Source organism: Passer domesticus, chromosome 1 (assembly GCF_036417665.1).
Source record: "Passer domesticus isolate bPasDom1 chromosome 1, bPasDom1.hap1, whole genome shotgun sequence".
NCBI classification, from domain to species: Eukaryota; Metazoa; Chordata; class Aves; order Passeriformes; family Passeridae; genus Passer; species Passer domesticus.
Window position 1 is genome coordinate 135317400 of NC_087474.1, and position 20932 is coordinate 135338331.

At 35.4% G+C, this 20932-nt stretch overlaps 1 long non-coding RNA gene across 1 annotated transcript in view; it reads right to left on the reverse strand.

The window, feature by feature from the left end:
- Window positions 1–285: 285 nt before the first annotated feature.
- Window positions 286–20932, reverse strand: part of LOC135289681 (uncharacterized) — a 39903-nt gene continuing 19256 nt past the window's right edge. The window contains exon 4 of the long non-coding RNA XR_010352419.1: window positions 286–476. This is a non-coding gene — a long non-coding RNA (uncharacterized LOC135289681). The remainder of the gene's footprint in view (window positions 477–20932) is intronic.

Here is a 20932-nt window from a genome sequence, read left to right on the forward strand (position 1 = left end):
CTTCAAAAGAGTTTGGCTTAAGTGTGAGGTAAAAGCTTAGTTGGTATTTGCTTAATCGGGTTTATTTTCTCTGCTACTAAATCTAGTTTTATATAATTGTGGAGAGGGGTAAATAAATCTCAAAATAATAGGGAAAACACATGAAATTTTTGAATAATATGGCCTTTAGGATTTCTGGTGGACTTGGAGATAAGTAGATGAAATAATGGAGTCCCTGTTATGTTACCAGGTTTTTTACAGGGTTGTTTATTGTTTTTATACAATTTACTTTAATATACCTAAATGTTGAAGAAAATTTGACCTACATAGGAAGCAGAAAAAATAGTTATTACATGATGATAGCAATATATACAAATAATGAGGGGAAATTATTTTGTATTTTATCCATGTGCTGGAGAGATATTCCATCAACAGAAATCTGTGCTTTTTGAGATGCTTCTGTTTCCTCTCTCATATGTTCCCATGGAAGCATTAGACTGGAATGAAAATGGAGAAGACAAAGGATGTAATTTAAATCTTCACAAGAGAGTCAATTTAAAATACAAAAAGTTCACAAATCAATAGTATTAAAACAGTTATTGAATTTAAATATTAATAAGATGGGAGGAATTGATGGAGTGAAACCAGAGCTACTTAAAATCGAGCACGTTATATAGCTAAACCATTAGTTGAAATAGGAAATCTAATTTTCTTACAACTAATGTACCTAAAAATTGGAAATACACTGTTGTGACTGTGATTCATAAAAGTGGGGAGTAACTTCTCTCTTCCATTACACTTAACTCAGTGAGTGCCATGAACACTTCATATCTTTCTTTTGACACTATGATAAAGGTCAGTATTAGAGACAAAAGAACCTCCAAATAGTCTACTATCTATGAATTGCCTATCATAAATACATACATAAAATTGAAATTTATGTACGAATAAATGCATACATAAAATTTCAGTAATATAGGACCCTAGCCCTATACTACTGAAATCAAGTTGTCTATAAACTATATAGTAAAATTCCTTTGACTTTCCTGTCACATCACTAACCATGTTACTATGCAAGAAAAAGATTAGCCTCATCATTTCCTTCAGCAAAATTGTGAAGGCTTCATGTTATTGCACTGCGTCACTAAAGAAAATTATTTAATGACAGCTTTTGTGAGAAAGGGCTTAAATTTTTACCGTGACAATGAAACAGATAAGAAGGCATATAAGAGAAATGTTACAAACGTACTACGACATATGTTTTCTATAGTCTGGTTCCATGACTTCAGATTCATTAGGTTGTTTTCAGTTTGGGGTATTTTGGTGGCTTTTTGTTTTGTTATTTTTTTAAGTTTACTCAAAAACAAACTACAAAATAGTTTTATAGCAGTGACAAGCACTGAGAATTATTTTTCAACACACAGCTAAAAAAATAGATTTTCATAACATGAAAAAAGCTTGTATGTATATTAGAAGTTCATTTTAGAACAGACCTATGGCAAGAGTACATAATGAGTGCCTACAAATGCATGTAAATAACTCTCAAGAATATATAAGCAATTTTGGCATTTATTTGACCATTTAAACATACTATTGCACACTGTATTCTTAACCTAGAATATACAGTAAGATTTTCATTGAGAGCTGCTGGGTTTGTTCTTCCTGATCTGGCAGTAATTCTTTATGTTTATGAGGATCCATGCAGTGCCCCAGCTACCTAAGCATTTGAATATCTGGGCTGAGAATGTTTGTTACTCCTGAAGTCTTTCACAACCTTATTTCACATCTGGACACGAAAACAGACTTACCTCAGGATGAGTCACTCATCCACTCACAGGATATGATAATATTGCTTGACTGCTTTTTCTTTGCTATGTTATTTTCTTCCTTCTTATTGAGTTAATTAGTGTTGTAGGATCTAAGGCCATGAGCAAAACAATGCATGAAACACTGCAATGGTCTGCTGCCCATTGCTTCCCAGGTATCAGACAAATTCAGTCTCTGAGGTGAGCAGCTCTGGTGCTGGCACAATTGACAGCAGAGCTCTCCAGTGTGGTGCAGGAGTATTTACCAAACCAGAGGAACCAGTGGGGAAACTGAGCGAGCCTCCAGGATCCCATAGCTCATGCAATAACTCCTCTTCTTTCAGCATATGCACAGAATAACAATGTCACATGAAATGGTATAGTGCTATATTTACCCACAGTTGTACAGTCTGGGTTGCCTTCCCATCAGAGCAGAGCTGTGCCAGCCCATGGGACTCAAAGTGATGTACTGACTGTGCTTGTGGTGCTGAAAGAGGCAATTCCCTTGCTGGTGTCTGGCTTTGTCATTCTGAGAAGTCCAAGGTCGGATCAAAGACTACAGTATTAAATTCTTTTCCCAGAATTCACAGAATTACTAGGTTGGAAGACACCTTCAAGATCATCAAGTCCAACTCATGCCTCAACTAAACCATGGCACCGAGTGCCACATCCAGTCATTTTTTAAACACATCCAGGGATGATAACTCCACCACCTCCCTGGGCTGGCCATTCCAGAAGTTTAACACTCTTTCTGTGATATCATTTCTTCCTAATATCTAACCTATATTTCCCTTGGTGCAGCTTGAGACTGTGTTCTCTCGTTCTGTCAGTTGCTGCCTGGTGAAAGAGACCAACACCCACTTGACTACAGCCACCTTTCAGGAAGTTGTAGAGAGTGATAAAAACACCCACACCCTCTCTTCCCCCATCATATTGGACATAGTTTCTCAGGTTTGGTAGAAGCACATACAATACAAGTATAAACAACCTTGTTTAAAACTGCATTAACTGGTAGTTTCAAAACTGAACTTTTCCTATGAACTTGAATCTTTCTTTTTTCATGTCTCCTTACATTTCCATTGTGACCCATTGAATCCAATTGCTATTTGTTTTCTAAAGTCTCATTTAGGTGTGCCTAAATCTATGTTGTTTCAATTTTAATTTTTGTGTGTGTGTTGCAAAATTTAGACAAATTTTCCTCTTTAATGCTTTTGATATTTGCATCATCATCAGATATTATTTTTGTTGGTTTTTGTTTGTTTGTGTGGGTTTTTTTTAACAAGTGAATGTTTGAATTCTAACATCTAAAGAGGTTAAGGGGTGAAAAAGTGTGAAATAATGAATGCTTATATCCAAAACATAAAGTTAGAATGAATAATGTTATCATTTGACTATATGGTAATTCAGCAGATGACAAGATTAATATTAATCAGCCTAGAGCAGCCTACACTCATAAATAAACCACTTTGAAAGACAAGTGAAATGAAGTAAACACACAGACTATGATGTATTCATGCTCACCTGAAAATCAGAATACATGAAGTTTTCTCAGAAGGTAATAACAGGGAATAAAATAATGAAAAGTTTGAGTTAAAAAAATGGAAGCATCCTGAACATCCATGACTCTGGAAAATTATCAAATAAAAATCTCTAAAGTTACAACTTAAAATTATTATTCCTTAAAAGACATAAAACATGACTTGTAGCTCCTGAAAAACTATAATTCAAAACTGAAGAATTAGTTTATCAAGACCATCTGGAATGATGGTTCCAAAAGTAGGATTCAGTAAGACAGTGCCTTGGTTAGGGTAGCAAATGCACTTTGGTCTTACAAGGTCCATGTGTTCCATACATCTTCTAGCCTGTTGCCTTTTAAAAATAACAAGACATAATAAGTGATATGAAAATAAAATTAGGTATGCATCATGGAAGATAAAATATTAAAATTTTACACCCTGACACACTAAAGAAATGGGAACGACAAAAGCAGAGACAAAAGTAGAGTGGCAATAAAATTACAAGTCTGACTGGATGTTTGATTTTTTTTTCCTTTAGACTTCTAGAATTCTACGCTCTGGTGGGATGACTGGATGCCAGGTACCCACCAAGCTCTTTTATCACTTGCCCCCTCAGTAAGAAGGTGTGAAGTAAATAAGACAGGAAAAACTCAGGGGTCAAGAAAAAGTCAGTTTAATAAAGAAAAGGTAAAAACTGCACAAAAAAGCAAAGGAAAGCAGAAGAATTACTCTCTACTTTCACTCAGCAGACAATGTCCAGCTGCTTTGCAGGAATTAGGTCTTAAGAGCATACCACAATTTGTCCGGAAGACAAATGTCATAATAACAAAACACAAACACACCCTCTGCCTCCATCCCGTGCTCCACACTTTCTCTTAACCTTTTTTTTTCTGATCAGATGTATGAAATACCCCTTTGGTCAGTGTGGGTCAGTGGTCTTGGTTGTGTCCCCTCCCAACTTCTTGTCCACCTTCATCCTACTGGTGTTGGGGGGATTTTGGAGAGACAGTCTTGATGCTGCTGGAGCACTGCTCAGCAGTACCCAAAATAGGCATGCGTCAACAGCTTTCTAGCTAGAGAAGCCAAGATCACCAATATGAAAACTGCTTATGGGAGAAATCAGCAAAACTCAATATATTCACCATGAACCTTTTATGTTAATATGTGGCTGAATTCCACACACCTCAGATGACTCTATGCTCCTATCAAGGAAGGCTGTGAAATGATGGTTTTTCTACCCTGTGGAACCCATTTGAATTGGAAGCCATGTAGCCTTAGTGTTGATTTTGTGGAAAGTACTGTATTTTTGAAAAAGACCATCTATCAAACCTGGGAGCTGAAGAACTTTCTTGTTGACCAACTGTGTTATCAAGAAAAAGGTATGATATACACAGTCTAGTTTAGTCAAGTTAAAGTTTTGTATTTCATCCCTTAGTGACAGAAAGACTTCACTTGGGATAAAACACAGTGGCAAGAAAGAGGCTAAACATTTATAATTTACAAGCATTCTGATAATTTGAGGCTGAAATATCAAAGGACAGATCAACAAACAGAAAATATAAGCAAACAAGCTCAGTCTAGCCATAGTTGTCTGAGATGAGTCAGATCATGATAGCTCTGTAAGGATGGGGACCAATTTCTCTCAAGAGAAAACACTGGCACACAAGTAGCAGCTGTAGCACGGTTGTGGTTCTTGGCATTTGTGCTGAGCAGAACCACACACACACACACACACACACACACACAGATATATAGCAAGTGCCCTGCTGCAGCAGAAGACAGATCTCTGCTAATACGGTCCTCTGGGTGCAGCTGTATCAGCTTTGTTACATAACTGATTAAATAGGGCTACATTATAATTGCTTCTCTCATGTGTCTATCATCATTCACAGAAGTATGGCTGCCACACCGTGTGAGTGCATGTGTTAATATCTTCAGCAAAGAACTCATGCCCCAGTAGGAGAATCCCCAAAGTAGCTACAGTCTTATTTACTTGAGCTGTGGAAGCTCATACCCACATGACAGCTCAGATGACAGTCATACCATATGAGTCAGGCAGGCAAGAGTATGTCTCTGGTACTCAAATGATTTTAATTGCGATGAGAATCTGCATGAGCCTTGCTGGCCTTTGTTTTTCAGTCTCTAGCAGAGTGATTAGTGACATGGGCAGGGTTTGACTGTGTAGCCAGGAGTAATTATTTTCCATTTGTGGGAAATTTTAACCTTAGCATCAGAGAGAATGTGTGTGTCGCTTCTGATGCAAACAAAGGTAGTGAAGGATAAAGAAAAGCTGAGGGGAGGGAAGGAATTAATGGCAAAACCAGTATGACAGAAAAGCAGATCAGGCAGACTTATAGGCATTTCAGTTCCACTTATATTGCTTTAGAGTACTGACTACTTGCAGCAAGACAAAAATCTTCTGAACAAGAAAGTCAGTTGAATAGGGAATTGTTATTTATCATGTTAGAGAATTCTTCTATTTACTCTTTCAGCTTTCCATTATTATAGCATCTCTCCTTTTTATTTATAAGAGGTTGAAGAGGTCTGCATTGAAACATAATTGGTTTATGGCTGCTAGCCACCTGACAAAGTTAATTGTTGGCTGTCTGTGCATTGGTCCTATGAGAAAATTCTATGTCTGTACAAATTAGTTGGAGGCCACTGTCTCAAAACAGTCAGAATAAATCCTTTAACTGTTCCTAAACAGAGTTGTGATAGTTATTGGGGTTTTTGGGGGAAAGGGCAAATTATAGTATTAATCTGCTATTTATGAATGACAAGGCTTCTTCACAATTGAACTCAACTCAAATCAAAGGGTACAAGCATTAAGAAACTGAATTCACAGATGATTCTGGCAGATACTTATTATTTTCAAACCCATTCCACTTTAAAAAATCGCTGGTGCTGAATGGATTATTTCAGTTTTTGAAAGATTGGGATTATTGTATTTCTGGTATTTAACTCCAAAATTCATTCCTCCTCTTACATTTTGAAATAAAGATATTTTTAAGTATTTATAATAATGGATTTATATGTCTTCATATATAAAATTTTTCTTTCAATCCCCAGTCTCAAAAAAATTTAAGAGGCTCATGTTTTCAAAGTATTTAAACACTGAATATTTACAGAACATTTGAAAAGAGCAAGTTAAGTCTTCACTAGAATCCATCCAAACAAATTTCCCACAAAAGCGATGAAAACTTCCATAGGATGCCGGCTATTATCAGATCCAGATATTGTCCTAGTAACATTCAAAAGCACAGACTTAAATACTGGTTTGGCAATTCTTTAATAAAAACATTTGAAAATACTACCTTTTTTCCTGCGTTAATTTACCCATGGTGAATCACAAGACATAAATGAAGAAATAGAAACAAGCCTTAATGGTGAAGTAAAGTTCAAAGTGGTGGAGAAATCCCTGTTTAGCAAGGCTGTTGACACATCATTTAACTCTGCCTGCAGAAATTTCAGTTCTCACTCCCTTGCCATCTCTTTGTCACTGTCCCTTTCCACATAGGTTACTGCCCCTGGAAATTGACCACTCCTCTGAACCTTCCTGCTGAGCTTCAGTTCAAGTGAAGTTGGGAAGGTTAAAATGTTGGCGACTGGAGGCAGGCTGCAACAAAACAGTATTTTTTTGCCTGCACAGCTGCAGTCAGAGGGGGATGTGTGAACAAGCCTTAAGGCTCCACAGCTGCTTCCCAGAGTTACAACTCTAGCTTGGTCTTCTCTTGCTAATGCAGATAGCTGCCATTGCACCAGAGAAACAGTGGGTGAGAAAGGCAATAATGTGTCTAGCAGGACATCCTTTGATGCTCCCTCTCCCTGATTCCTGCTAAATCCTTCAGTTCCCCCTGAGCAGGGAATTGATGCTAAATCCACTGTGCAGAGACCACCTGACAATTCAGAAGTCAGAGTTTATGAACTACCTATAAAAAATTTATAAATTTAAGAAAAAATATTTTCTTGCTGAAAAACACAATTTTTGAAGTACAAATATTCATAAATATCTCAAAGATAATTCAATATTGCTGTTCTTTGGCACTGTTAGAAGAAATGTATAAAAATGTGTCTCAGACTTATAGGTAGGACTTTGGAAACATGACCAAAAAGCTTTGAAATCAGATATTTAAGAAAAATTACTATAACTAATGGTTTTCAATTTCCCCCCTCCCCCCCAATGATCATATCATTTGGACTTATATAATACTTCAAGGTTTAGAGTTTGCAAAATTGTAATAACAAAGTTACTCCAAGTACTTGAATTTTCTACCTTAGTTTTATTTGGAAGTAGATTCTAGACAAAGAAAATCCTTGACATGCACATTATGTTGAACAACAGTAAATTCTAGAGAAAGAAGCATAAAACTCACCTCTGGTCTTGTTTAATTTGTGCCTGTCTGTATATTCTTAGTGAAATAATTGAAAAAACACTGAGATGAAATAGAAAAAAAAAAAACAAGTAAGTAATTTCATTATACAAAAAATACAGTTAGGCACAAACAAGAAAGTGATTGGAATAGCATGAAACCATCTTTTTTTTTTTTTTCCTCTAACTTTTTGGGAAATTTTCAGCTTGAAATGACTGAAAAAGCATGGATAAGTTTAAGTGTTTAGCTGACTCTAGACACCAAAATCTTTAAAATCTGCCATTGCTACAATCAGGTCAGTGTTTCAACAATGTAATTTTTGTGAAAAAATTACACCCACATTGAGCAGAGTGAAAAGGAGAGAGAGATATGCCTATTTCTGATATTGACTCAGCTATCTTTTTTTAGGGACAATCTTGAAAGATCAGCTGTTCAGCACACTTTCTAGTCAAACTGAGTGATTTGGCACTATGTTCAAATATTTTCTCATATGACAGGAATCAAAGGAATATTAACAGTATGGAAATGTCTTTTAGAGAGAAAGCACGAAGTTTTAATATGTATATTTCTTCACAGCCATTGCAAATCTAATTTCTTTCACAAACCAAAATACTAGAAGCTTAATGCCCACAAAAATACTGATGGTGCCTGAATGCCTTATTCAGGATTGACTGTTGTTAAGAAATTTACTGTCAAGCAGAAATTTTAGAAATTAACCCTCTATTCAAAGTACCTATAGTTGTGTATGAGTTAGAACCTCTGTTCTTACTAATTTCTTTGCTTTATAACTATATTCAAATCAGAATTACATTTTTTTACACAGTGGGATTGTACTCATAATTTCTGAGAAGACATATAGCAAAAAAAAACCAAAAAACCCAAACCCTTATATAGGAAAAGAAAACTCTTCCACTGTATGGTCTCAGAACAAAGGAGTGCAAATAAAACTAAGTATAAACCAGCTGACTTCTGTATTTCAGAGTGATTGTTAACAATGTCTTTTTCTCAAGCTTATCAAAAAATTTTCAGAAAATTTTTGATAACAGAAGCAAATAATTTTCCCTTTCTGTCAGGACTTCCAACTCAGTTGCTGAGAAGAAAATTAGAATGAAATGTCATTGCTTTGGGTTGTTTAAAGACCCTGAGCAGTAACTGCCAGGTATATTATTATGTCAATGAACTTTGTACAAAGCAGCAATGTTCCTTCAAAATGGGTAAAACATTTGATAACATAATAGCTGTGTTTCTGACTGTGAAGTTCACAGAGTTTTCTTATTAATACAGGAGTGAACTTGTTTTGAGATCTTGTCCTCTGTGCTGGTTTTGGCAGGGGTAGAGTTAATTTTCTTCCTAGCAGCTAGTATGGGGCTGTGTTTTGGATTTGGGATAAAAGCAGTGTTGACAGCACACCAATACGTTAACTATGGCTGGGAGGTACTTAGACAGAGTCAAGACCTTTTTTGCTTCTCACACTCCCTGCCATGAGCAGGTTGGGGGTGCAAAAGGAGATGTGTGAGGACACAGCTGGGACAGCTGAGCCCAGCTGGCCAAAGGGATGTTCCAGACCAAATGGCATCAGTGCTTGCATATAAACCGAGGCAAGGCTGGCCAGGGGCTGCTGCTCACAGGCTGGCTGGGTGGTGGTGAGCAATTGTTTTTCTTGGGTTTTTTTCTCACTTTTAAAAGTTCATTTTCTATTTCTTTACATTATTATAATTATATTATAATTCAATTATTAAACCATCCTTTTCTTGACACGTCTCTTATTTACCCTTCTAATCCTCTTCCCCCGTTCTGCTGGGTTTTTGGGGAGTGAGTGAGTGGCTGTGTGGTGTTCCATTTCCAGCTGATATTAACTAGAATATCCTCATTCCTTTTTCCTCCCTTAACTGTCTCCTTCAGCTTGGCAATAAAATTTTTTGCTGTGAAGTTGCTACTGACCTAGCATCCAATGTGGAGGATTGATGTGTATCCTTAAGAGCTTTGGAGGAGCAGAAAAGACTGAAGTGATTCCTCTTTCCAATGAGATAAGGCACTGTGCAAGTTCATACCAGCATTTTTTCTTTGCTTTTCACTTTTACTGTTCAAAGATGAGAACTGCAGCTGTTACAGAATTGTCAGCGGGATGTTGGATCATGCAGAAAATAACCCCACAGTTTAGGTTCTAAATCTAAATCCTGGCTTAAGTCAGCCAAATGGAAGAAACTTCAACAGTGAAATACTGATTCTCTATAACAGTGTCTCTGGTTCTATTTTTTCTTATAGTTAATGATGAAAATGATAGATCAGGCCCATAAGATCAAAATATCTGGGAGAATGGAAATGCAGGAATTCCAGCCAGATGGGTAGCAGCAGTCAGATCACTGCTGTTATAAGTTACTACTGTCTAGTAACTGAACTCTGGTAAGGCCATATTCAGAGTGACAGCTGAGAAGTAAATCTCATTAACATAAACCATGATGGAAGGAAAGAAGGAGAGACTTCAAGAAGTATCTGATTTTTCTTGAGATGTATTTTTTTAATTTCAGCTTTAGTATTCGGTTTGGTTTTATTTAGCCTTTACTGGATCCCAAATAAACATTCTACCTTATATCTTGGTCTGTTAATGTTTTGCTTTAAACATTTACATATGTGCTCAAGAATATTTCTAAATTATTTGCAGTACTCAAAATCCCTAAAAATATACAAATCTGAGCCTTGTAGTAACTAAAGGGATGTTTTCATAGCAATTACTATTTTCCCTAATAATACAGTCAAAGCAAAAATCAAGCCCACTCAGTGTACTATTGGCAAAAGATGGGAGGAAGGAGCTAAGAAAGAATATAGAGACTGGCAAGATCAGCCAAATCACAGGCAGAAGAGATTCTGAAGAATTGTATTTTGGGAATGCTGAATAGTACATTGATTTTTTTAAAATACACTGCTTATACTAGAAGTAATTGGTAAAGTAGAGGGATTAGCATGATGATAAATTAAAATCTTTCACCAGAGTTCTTTTTTATAGAAGAGTTTGATATGTAAGATGTGTGAGAAGTTGCTGCATTACTTTATTATTAAATTATTGTGAATTTTTTGATCTTAGCTCAGTTGGTTAGGGCATAGATTGTGGGCATAATGCCAGGGTTATGGGTTCAATTCCCATGTGGGCCATCCAGTTAAGAGTTGGATTTGATGATCCTTGCAGGTCCCTTCCAATTCAGAATATTCTGTGAATAAGATACATATTACTTAGAAGTAAATACTACCCAAAATTTCTTGTACAACAATGGCATATGTCCAATTTTTAATGAAAAATATTATTTTTAAAAATCTATGTATAATTATATTCTCTTATAATATTCTTATAATATTATATTATAATTATATTCTCAATTTATCACAATTATTTCAAAACTTTTTATTTGTCAAAAAAATCAGTACAAACCAGAGCAATTCCAGTTAACATTTGTATATGAAATGTTTTATTTGATCTGAATTTTTTTAAAAATGTAAATTAATTAGGTTCTTTCATTCAGTAAGTTTTACTGTTTAGTATCTAAATTCTTCTTTCTTGGAAAACCTGTTTAATATACTTTGCATGGTTTCTTCACATAGCTATGAATGTATAATGCATTGCTTAAATGTCACTGGAAATACTACTGATTGAAAATAAAGAACTTCTGGTACAATAAAACACGTAATTTCTGCAGATATTATTGTTTGCTCTTTCAGTGGTATCAGTTTTACTGGAAGTTCACTCTCCAATGAGCTCTGACAAAGATAAATGTCATATGAGAGGATGAAAGAAATTCATTACTGGTTAAGAGTCATTTGGTGGTCAACATGCCACTTGCCCTCAGATAAAGTTCAACCAGAATTTAAATGATGTGTGGGGCCTCTTCCAAACACTGTACAACTGAGAGAAATGGAACAGGCTAGGAAACAATGACTTTTATTCTCAGATGGGAGAGGGAAAACTGCTGCAAAGTTCAGGTGGGTTGAGCTATTCAGTTTTACAAAGCCAACAACCCTCTTGTGTTGCTGTCATCTGCTCACTGCAGTCACTTCCACCACTGAGCAACTGGAGATTATAAACAAGAGAGAGTAATGAAGTCAGCACAAAGCTTTCTTAATCTCATTAATTAAATTTTTCAGATTTTTTTCTCAATATAATGATCTATCAGTTTCTTGACTTACAGCAGATATCAGACAAAAGCAGGTATAAAACAGGTCTGCAAAACTTGCAGGCCCAGGGTTTCTGTTAATTTTCATTACAGAAGTTGCCATAAAAAAGAAATCTTCATATATCACCAAAAGGGGGTTTCAGAACTAAAATGACATCAAAATAATTTCAAATGGATAACTTACAGCATGCTACCTCTTTCACATTTCAGTTCATTGCTGTAATGAAAGCCATGAGAAATACTAGATGTGTTGCTGTCTTTCATAAAATAATTAAAGAAATAAAGGGCAAAGGTAGATTTGTTAGGTGGACTTTTAAATGTAAAAATGTTCTGAGCATATAGATCCTGTTTACTCTAGCAAAAATAAAAACTGGGGTAAATTTACAGGATTGGAGGCAGAATTTGGACTTATTTTAAGAGTGCATCTGGGGAGATCTGTAACATTTTTAGAAATGGTGAAGTCAGCAAATTTGAGCAAATTTTAATATCAAAACAGGAAAAAATGCCAGTAAAAATTCTCATGGGCAGGTGGGTCTCATAATATGAGTACTTGGATGAGACTAAAATATCCTTGTGTGACAAGCACATTAAAAAATGAAGATGGTTCAAAACCTTTCATTGACCCTATTCATCCATGTCTGACCATTGCTGGCATTCCATAATTCTTTTGTAGTCAGGGCAGACCTCAGGGTACAGATTCTACAAATCCCATCACTCTCAGCATTGAAGAATATTGAAAACAGAAAAAAAAAGCCAAAGTAAGTTAACTTAAAATTACTTGTTCAACAGAGGGTATAAAAATTCCTCTCTCCTGCTTATGGAAAGGAAAGCAAGCTACAATTAAAAAAAATAAAAATAAAAATATGCAGACAACATCCAGCCTAACAAGACAAGGGGGACAGCCTTAGTAGGTATTCCTGTATAGACACAAGCTCTTTAAGCCAAGTTTACTGTGCTGTTGAGGTTATTATGGTGACATCTGATCATTTAGAGGGTTTAACAGTCTGCTTGCAATTTATTATAATGTTTTTTCCCTGTAAAAATTAGTGTGTGATTCATGTGTATCCATGTGTATGGATGAGCAATTTGGGAACAACCTAGCTGACTGAGCAGAGATGCTCAGATGATTGTAGAAAAAAAAGTTAGAGGTCATTGCACGGAAAGAGGGAGGAACTGCAGAATCTGAAGGATCACTGGAGGAACTCAGGAAGCAAATCCAGCCCTGCTCTGGGTGTGTGGGTCTCTTCCTAGTGATGAGGATGCTGTGCTGATAGGAGTGCCAGTAAATGTAGATGAAAGGACCAAATAACAAGAATAGTATTAAACAGGAAGATAAGCAGTTGCTATTAAAACTCCTTTTTAAATTTGTATTTCTGTTCTGTTTTACTCAGTTGCTATGAGACTAATGTTAAAATCTGCATTTTTTAATTTAAATTTTATTTAGACCTTCCCTTTGAATTTAAAATATTTTAAATCTTTGTGTAGCTAGGAGTTTCAGTTTTCTCCTCAAAGACATGAGTGATTTGGAATGTCTCTTTTCTTATGTCTCTTTTGCTTACCAATTAAAATACACTTTATTAGTGATCATCTGGCACTTCCATTTCATCTTTAAAAGGTTTTTTTTTTTATATTCTCAGCCTATGCTTGCTGTTCTTTACAGTCTCTTCAATATTAGTATAAATATCATATCTCAGTGAATAGTAGACCCAGATGAATAATGGTCTGAAAACTTTTTATCACTAAAACTATTCACTTGTGGACCCCGTTGCCAATAACACAATGTCACAGTGGAGAAATAAGCAGGTGTATAGATGTTGGCAAAAACGCATAGAAATCTCGCAAAAAATTTAATTTTGCATGAAGAATCATAACAGAATTAGAGTCTCTTTTACATGTACTCTTATTTTCTTAGTCACAAAATTATTCAGTTCAGGACAATAATTAACAGACAGGCTATTAAAGATGTTAGAGTAGGTACATATACGTTAAAATCTCTTACAGAATTTGAAAGTAATGCTTGGGAACTCAGCTCAGTTGTTGCTGAAGACCCATGTATGGCCAAGGTATATTTTCACTTGATTCTAACAGTCCACTTTCAAATGGAGGAGCTGTTCTGACTTAATTATCTGTTTTTGTTGGAGATCACAGTAAAAATATCAATCAGATAAGTGAAGCTGAACCTTGAATAGCCAGCACCCGTGACATTGGAATTAGTTCTAGTATAGTCTCTCTTTTCAAAAATATTTTTAAACACAACAAGTGGACTAATTCATTTAAAGATGACTACTTGAAAACTGGTACTTCATCTGTAGTTAAGATCTATTAAAATACACTCAAATGGTTTATGATTCTTACTGCAGTTTGATGTAATAATACCTCATAGTCTGTGAATAAATTGTTTGGTTTTGTTTTGTTTGTTTGTTTTTTATTTTATTTCCTCTATACTCTTTGATTCTGAGTTATTTTTTCTCTTTATACCTGTAACTTGTGGTAAATGCTTTAAACTTTGTATAGTACTGTGAACAATGGATATGCTCTTTAGGTGCCCCAAAAAGTATATAGACTCTTTAAAACTGAGGTTCTGATAACATATAAAAAGATCATATAGAACTCATAAGAAGGTATCTAGAGAAAGAAACTTGGAGTTTCTTGTGTTTGTTACTTTCCTTACTAAGAGATATGGTCTTCAGAAACAAAATTTACAAGGTGCTTGATTTAAAAGGTAACTATTTTTCGGACTGGAAACAAAGCCAAAAGATGAAAAAAATCTTGAAAATTTCCCAGTACTGAAAAAAAATATTTACTTTCTTAACAGCAAACCTAAGGCTGATAAAATCTGCCAGATCAACAGTCCTGGAAGGGAAGTCCTCCTCTAACAGAAAAGTCAGATGCATTGAACTGAAAGTGGTGCAGCAGAGTGAGGACAGCCATCCTGCATCCCATCTGTTATGTGAACAGGCCTGCTCACTTGCATCTACCTTGAGAAGTGTTACCCCATGGTCCTGCATAGTGGGCTTATTTTCATTGTCATTGAGCTTTGAGTTGGCTATGGCATCTACAGAAAGGGTAGTTTGTTTCTTCCCAAAAATAGAACCAGAACCTGAGGCTGCAGTCTGAAAGATGAAAGCTTGTGTCACTCTAAAAGGTCTTACTAAAATGCTTCCACCTTGAGCTTTCTCTTCTGTAATTTTAGGTTTAAATTGACTGTTATTAGAGAACTTGAGGCACAGACCTCTCAATAACTAAGAAATGTGCATTATGAAAGGTGAAAGACCATCTGGAGTTTAGACTGATATTAAACTACTGATTAATAGTATAGTGTTTAAAACTGAAGAAAATCAGGCCAAGCCATTTGGCAAATTTAATCCATTACATGAATAGACATGCAGTGCTTCAGGGAGATCTTTGTCTTTCTCATTTCTCTCCATCTAGCTCTTTTAATTTATATTTTGTAGCTATCTATCTTCAGCTTAAAATTATGTTGTTGTCCATTCTAAATCTTATGCCTTCAGCTCCTTTCTCTCATTACATAAACTTTAGTAACTGTCCCTCCTAGCTACTTTTGAACTTGTCTTTGTTTTGAGGTACATGATCTAGTTTTAACTACTTATAGAGGAAAACAAAGAAAAATATCAGCCACCATGAAAAAAAAAAGAGAGAAACAAATAAACACACCCCTAACTAGACAATTCAACAAGCAAAAACAGTGAAATCCCCTTCCAAGACCCTACTGTCTTTATTGCTCCTGTAGGTACCATTAGTCTGAGAATATTTTGTTCGTTTCAGGCAGCAGCTAATAAAATGGAAGAAAATGTCTACTGGTTATAGGCTCTTAATTAACTATGCTACAGAAATTTTTGCAGAACTAAGGGCATCATCAAGAAATTAATAATTGATGTCGCTGTTCTGTTGTACTTGTTAATATTCATTAATGGCCATTTTCAAAACTATAAAATTGGAAATATGAGAAAGAACAAGAACAATGAAGCTATATATATACACCAGAAAATATGCAGTAGAGAGAATGTAGTAGAGGGGAAAGAATAGATGTAGAATAAAACCACAAGAAAATAGAAGGAAAAAAAGTCAATAAAGTGTAAATATTTGTATAATTATTAAATAGAGAGGGAGAGAGAAAGATATTTCTATCTTTAATCAGAAGGAGAAAAACAAAAACGTTGATGAATTTAGAAATTTCTTTGGAATATTAGAACACTGGATGGAATCCTTCTGTAAGTGACGGCACATTTGAGATTCTACATAAATAATTGGCCTTTTCATTGACTATGCAACACAGTATTGAACAATGTATTTATAGAAGTATTCCAGTTTAAATAAAAAACTTAGGATTTTTTTCCAGCAGTCTAATTCAGTATTATGGGTTGCACCAGATACATCAAGCAGCAATAGTTAAAATCTCCTGGCTAGATAACACTCCTATTTGTGTTAGAACCTATGGCATTCTCTTCAAGCTTCATGTTCAGTAATATCTACTAAGATCTTACTGTGCTCGTTATTTTTTAACCTATGTTCAAACTATTAAAACTTAGTTATCTAAACTTCATGAATGTGGCAGAAAAAATTAATCTCACAGTCTCTGTCCTGCCACAGATGATTTGGTAAGTATATTCAGGTCTACTCTGTGGTCATATTCACACAGATTAAAATCTGAAGAAATTAAGAGAAGTGCAGCTGTTATATGCATAAATAAATCTGATCTAGACTGACATAAGTAAATCAAAAGATGTTTTTAATAAGCAGAAGGAAATAATTGTTTTTTTAGTATAAAGTAAAATTAAATAAACTTTGAAAGCTTGACTTAAGTAATACTTATACCTTTCCAAATATCAGTTCACACTGGTGAATTTCAGCCAAGAAACATTTCTCTTGAGGAATTTTAGTGAATCCTTGTTTGCAAGGGAACGACACTGAGAACTAAATACTGCTTTTTTAAACTAACAATTATAGTTTTGTTTTCAATTTCAGTGGCAGTGGAATCAGACCAGAGATTGTATCTGTGGTGGGGTTTTGTTTCCAGGTTTGTAATCAGACCGTTCTGTATCTATGTGTGACTGCAGGAGTTTAACTATGTAGCTGCAATTATCTGTGAGAAACAAACTGGAAATTAAATCTCCTTTGGGATCTCTATTAAGGAAATTTAAAAACTCAAACACATAAAAGCAGTATGAATTCAGCAGAGGAGCATGCACTACCTTTCAGAATTTGCAAGACATATCAGGCTCAGGAAAACAGTTTAATCTGCTTTCCCTCTCTGTCTTTTAACATACCAACATGACAGACATTTATTAAACCTATGTATTTTTTGCTATTGAAAATAGATTTCATTTATTTGTTTATGTCTAATTTATAACTCTTAGCTATTTATTTATTGATAAAACTGCCTCTCTTGATCTGTATTTAACCTTCATACATTGGTGATTGCCCAGCCCTCTGATTGATCAAAGTCTCTGCAGGGCCTCCCTGCCTTTGAGGGAGTCAACAGCTCTGCCCAGTTTAGTATCATCAGCAGACAGTAGTATTGCTTCAAGTTCTGTGTCCAAATCATTCATAAAGATCTTGAACAGCACAGGGCCTAAGGTGGAGCCCTGTGAAACCCCACTAGTGACAAGTCCCCAGTCTGATGTCGCCCCATTCCCTGTATCCCTTTGTGCCTGACCTGTGAGCCAGTTGCCAGCCAGTGAGCCATCATGCACCCATTGCATGATGTGTTTATCAGCTGTGTGCTGGACATTTTGTTCAGAAGAATTTTGTGAGAGACAGTATCAAAAGCTTTACTGAAAATCAAGACAATCACATCAACTGACTTCCCTTGATCAATAGGGAGTGTTACCCTGTCCTAAAAGGAAATCAGGTTTGACAAGCAGGATGTTCCACTAAAAAAGCTATAGTGACTGTGACCAATGACTGCATCTCCACTGCATTGGAAGTTCGAGACTGTAGACTTTTATGAGAACAACATATCAATCTCTCGCTCATCCTCAAGAATACTGCTCAAATTGTCTGCTTTCTCCCATATCCCTCACCAGCACACAGCTCTTTGGCAGCAACATATCTTTTGCAAAAGGGAGGACTGTCAGCCCTGGTCTCATGGAGAGGCATCAGGGACACCTGTCAACCTGGGTCCTGAAGAGCTACATCTGCCATCAGAAGGTGTGTCTGGCTGGAGGTCTCTGACATGGCTACTGCAGTGACTCCATGCAGCTACATTTTTATACAATGGAGAATTACTGAATATGTAGTAACTGTATTTCTTCGAATCTTCTACACCATTCATATCACAACAACCACAAGTGGTTATTACACCTCAATTTTTCTTAATTTACCTTCCACTTTTCCATACCAAACTTTCTAATTAATAATATATGCTATCTTTCAATGTATTATTAATATTATTTGGGAAAAACTGCAGAAAATAAATACTATTGTTTGATCAGCAAGATCACAGAAAAGTATTCATTTTTACTCTGAGTACTGAAAATAAAATGCTAAATGCACTCACATGCCAATAAATCTCTCTATTTATATTAAAAAATTTAAAAGAAAATATTCTTGCTTGATAAAATGCCACAGACATTGCCATTACTTACTACTATAAAATTAATTTGGTAGTCTAATTCAGCAATAGTACAGGATAAGAGTTGAGGAGTTAAGTAGTTTAATGGAACTTTCCTTCTTGCAGGAGGTCAGAATTTATCAAATATTCCCTGTTTCCTAGCTCATGTCTTCTAAAATCTTTCCTTCTCTGTCTCTCTCTGACAGAAAGGAAGAAGTGTGACAGAAGAGTTAATCCATTCATGAGTCATATGTGACAGACAAGAATTAAATCCAAGAATAAATTATAATAATTACATAAACTCTGCATCCTTAAAAGCCAAGACAATTAACATGCAAAATGTGGTAACCTCCTGCCAAGACAATTAACATGCAAAATCATAGTCATTAAGGCCAGCACCAAGGGCAGATGTTATTGGAGAGAGGGATTTTTTGCTTGTGATGTTAAAATATGAAGGTGAAACAAGAAAATGGAAAGTCAATTTTTGAAAACATTTTTTTAGCACAGACTAGCAGTGTAAGTACAGGCAATGGGAGAGGTATAATGGATAATAATTAGGCCTTGTTTGAACAGAACAGGTTGTTGGTGTTTAAAAATTAGCTGGCTAACCCAAAGATTTTACAAGATTTGAGTCAAAGGAGAGAAAAATACTATTCCAGGTATTTGAAAGCAAGAAGATTATTTCTCTGACTGAATGGCTAGCCAAAAGTGACAAAGAGATAAAAACCTGTCTAAAATCACATGATGATGTAACAAGTCTGACATTTTCTGGTTTAAATTTCTCTAAGTACTGTACATGCTATAATACGCAAATTTTCTCTTATTTGAATTTGATTAAATCTATTAATAAATCCTGGTTTTAGTTTTACCACTTAAATCATTGGATTTCTCAAGGAATGTTACACAGACTGTTCCAAAGGGATGAAAAAATGTTTAAGGTTTAGGATGATATCATGAAGGGAAAGCATCTGTAACTGTGTGGCATTCTCAAAAGGAATTCAGAATTTATCTCCTGGAAGACAAGAAGTTTAAGACAAATGATAGATGCTATATTTTCCTGTCCAGCTTTTCTAAAATTATCAGGTTAAAAGGTCAAGTCACTGGCTGTCATGGATACCAAAGGATTTCCCCACCCCCTCCTTTTTAAAATATTTTTTTCTTTTGCCTACTTTGATAAGGGTGAAAGAATGATGGAAAATTAACAAATGCATACATCATGACTAAAAGTGGGAAATCAGGAAAGGAAAAGGAACAGACAAAGAATAAAAAAAGGGCCAAGAGTGATGAAAAATGGGACATGGAGGGCAAGACAGGACACAAAGCTGAGGATGAGGTAACTGAAATATGGCATGATGTTGCACCATTTTTATGGTCACGCAATCCACCATTCTATTAAATTAAGCTTAGTTGTCTGCTATGCTACATGGTTCTCAGAAGTAAAATATTCTTGTTGCGGCAACAGAATGTTCTGTATCCTGAAGAAGAGCACACAGTATCCAGGATCACTGACCTGTCAAGTCTGTACTTTACAGCTCTGCACTGATAAGAAATGGTGTTCTTTTTCAGTGTTCATCTAACTATTCCACTGCCTGCACGAGTTCCTTAAGTGTATATTACATACAGTTTCTTTTATAATCATCCATATAGAGCAGAACAGCACTTTTTCCATTCATTCTCACCTCAAATTATGCAAATCTTATCAAGTTTCATGCATGACACAAGTCTCTGAGTAGCCAGAAACCTTTGCTTCAATGGGACAGCTATTTTTTCTCATTCTATTATTGATACTGATTTTCAAGTTGCCACTTGAAGAAATAAACCTAAGTGAGTGTGTATTGCATGAGCTTCAAAACACCTGTGTCTGCCTTGAAATTAAGCTTGACAAAGAAACACCCACTCTGCATAGAGGAGTGTGACTTCTGAATGACCCATGGTGCACGAGAAAGTCTCCCCAGCATGCCTGGTTTGTTATAAGCACATATATATCAAGTGTGGAGGAACCTGTGTACAGCTGTACCTGGCATTCTTCATTCTCTTCATTGTCACTTAAATTATCATGGGTGCTTCTTCAAGCTGTTGGAGTAATTGACCAGAGTAAAATACAATCTTTTACAAAATTCTGGAATATTGAACAAAATTCAGCACTCCTATTAATTCTTGGACTATTTTTATACAGTTTTGGGGGAGTAGTATTGACCTCTTTTCAAGTGTTTCAAAACCTGTCTTCTATCATCTTCACAAACAAAAGTTCAATTGTCTGCTTCTAAAATAGATTTCCTTGTTGTTTTCTGGATGTTATTCTGTTCCCTTTCTCTGTCCTTTCTGTACTTCTGATTTTTATTCCAGTGCTTCAATGTCATGAACAGGCTGGTTTTTCCCTTTTTTTCAAATCATTATCAAAGAAAATAAGAAAGATCTAATCTGAGACATTTCTTCCTAATTGAATATTTTAATCTTTAACATTGAACTTCATTTATGATTTTCTACACAGCTTTTAATCAAAATAATATTCTTCTGTGTATCC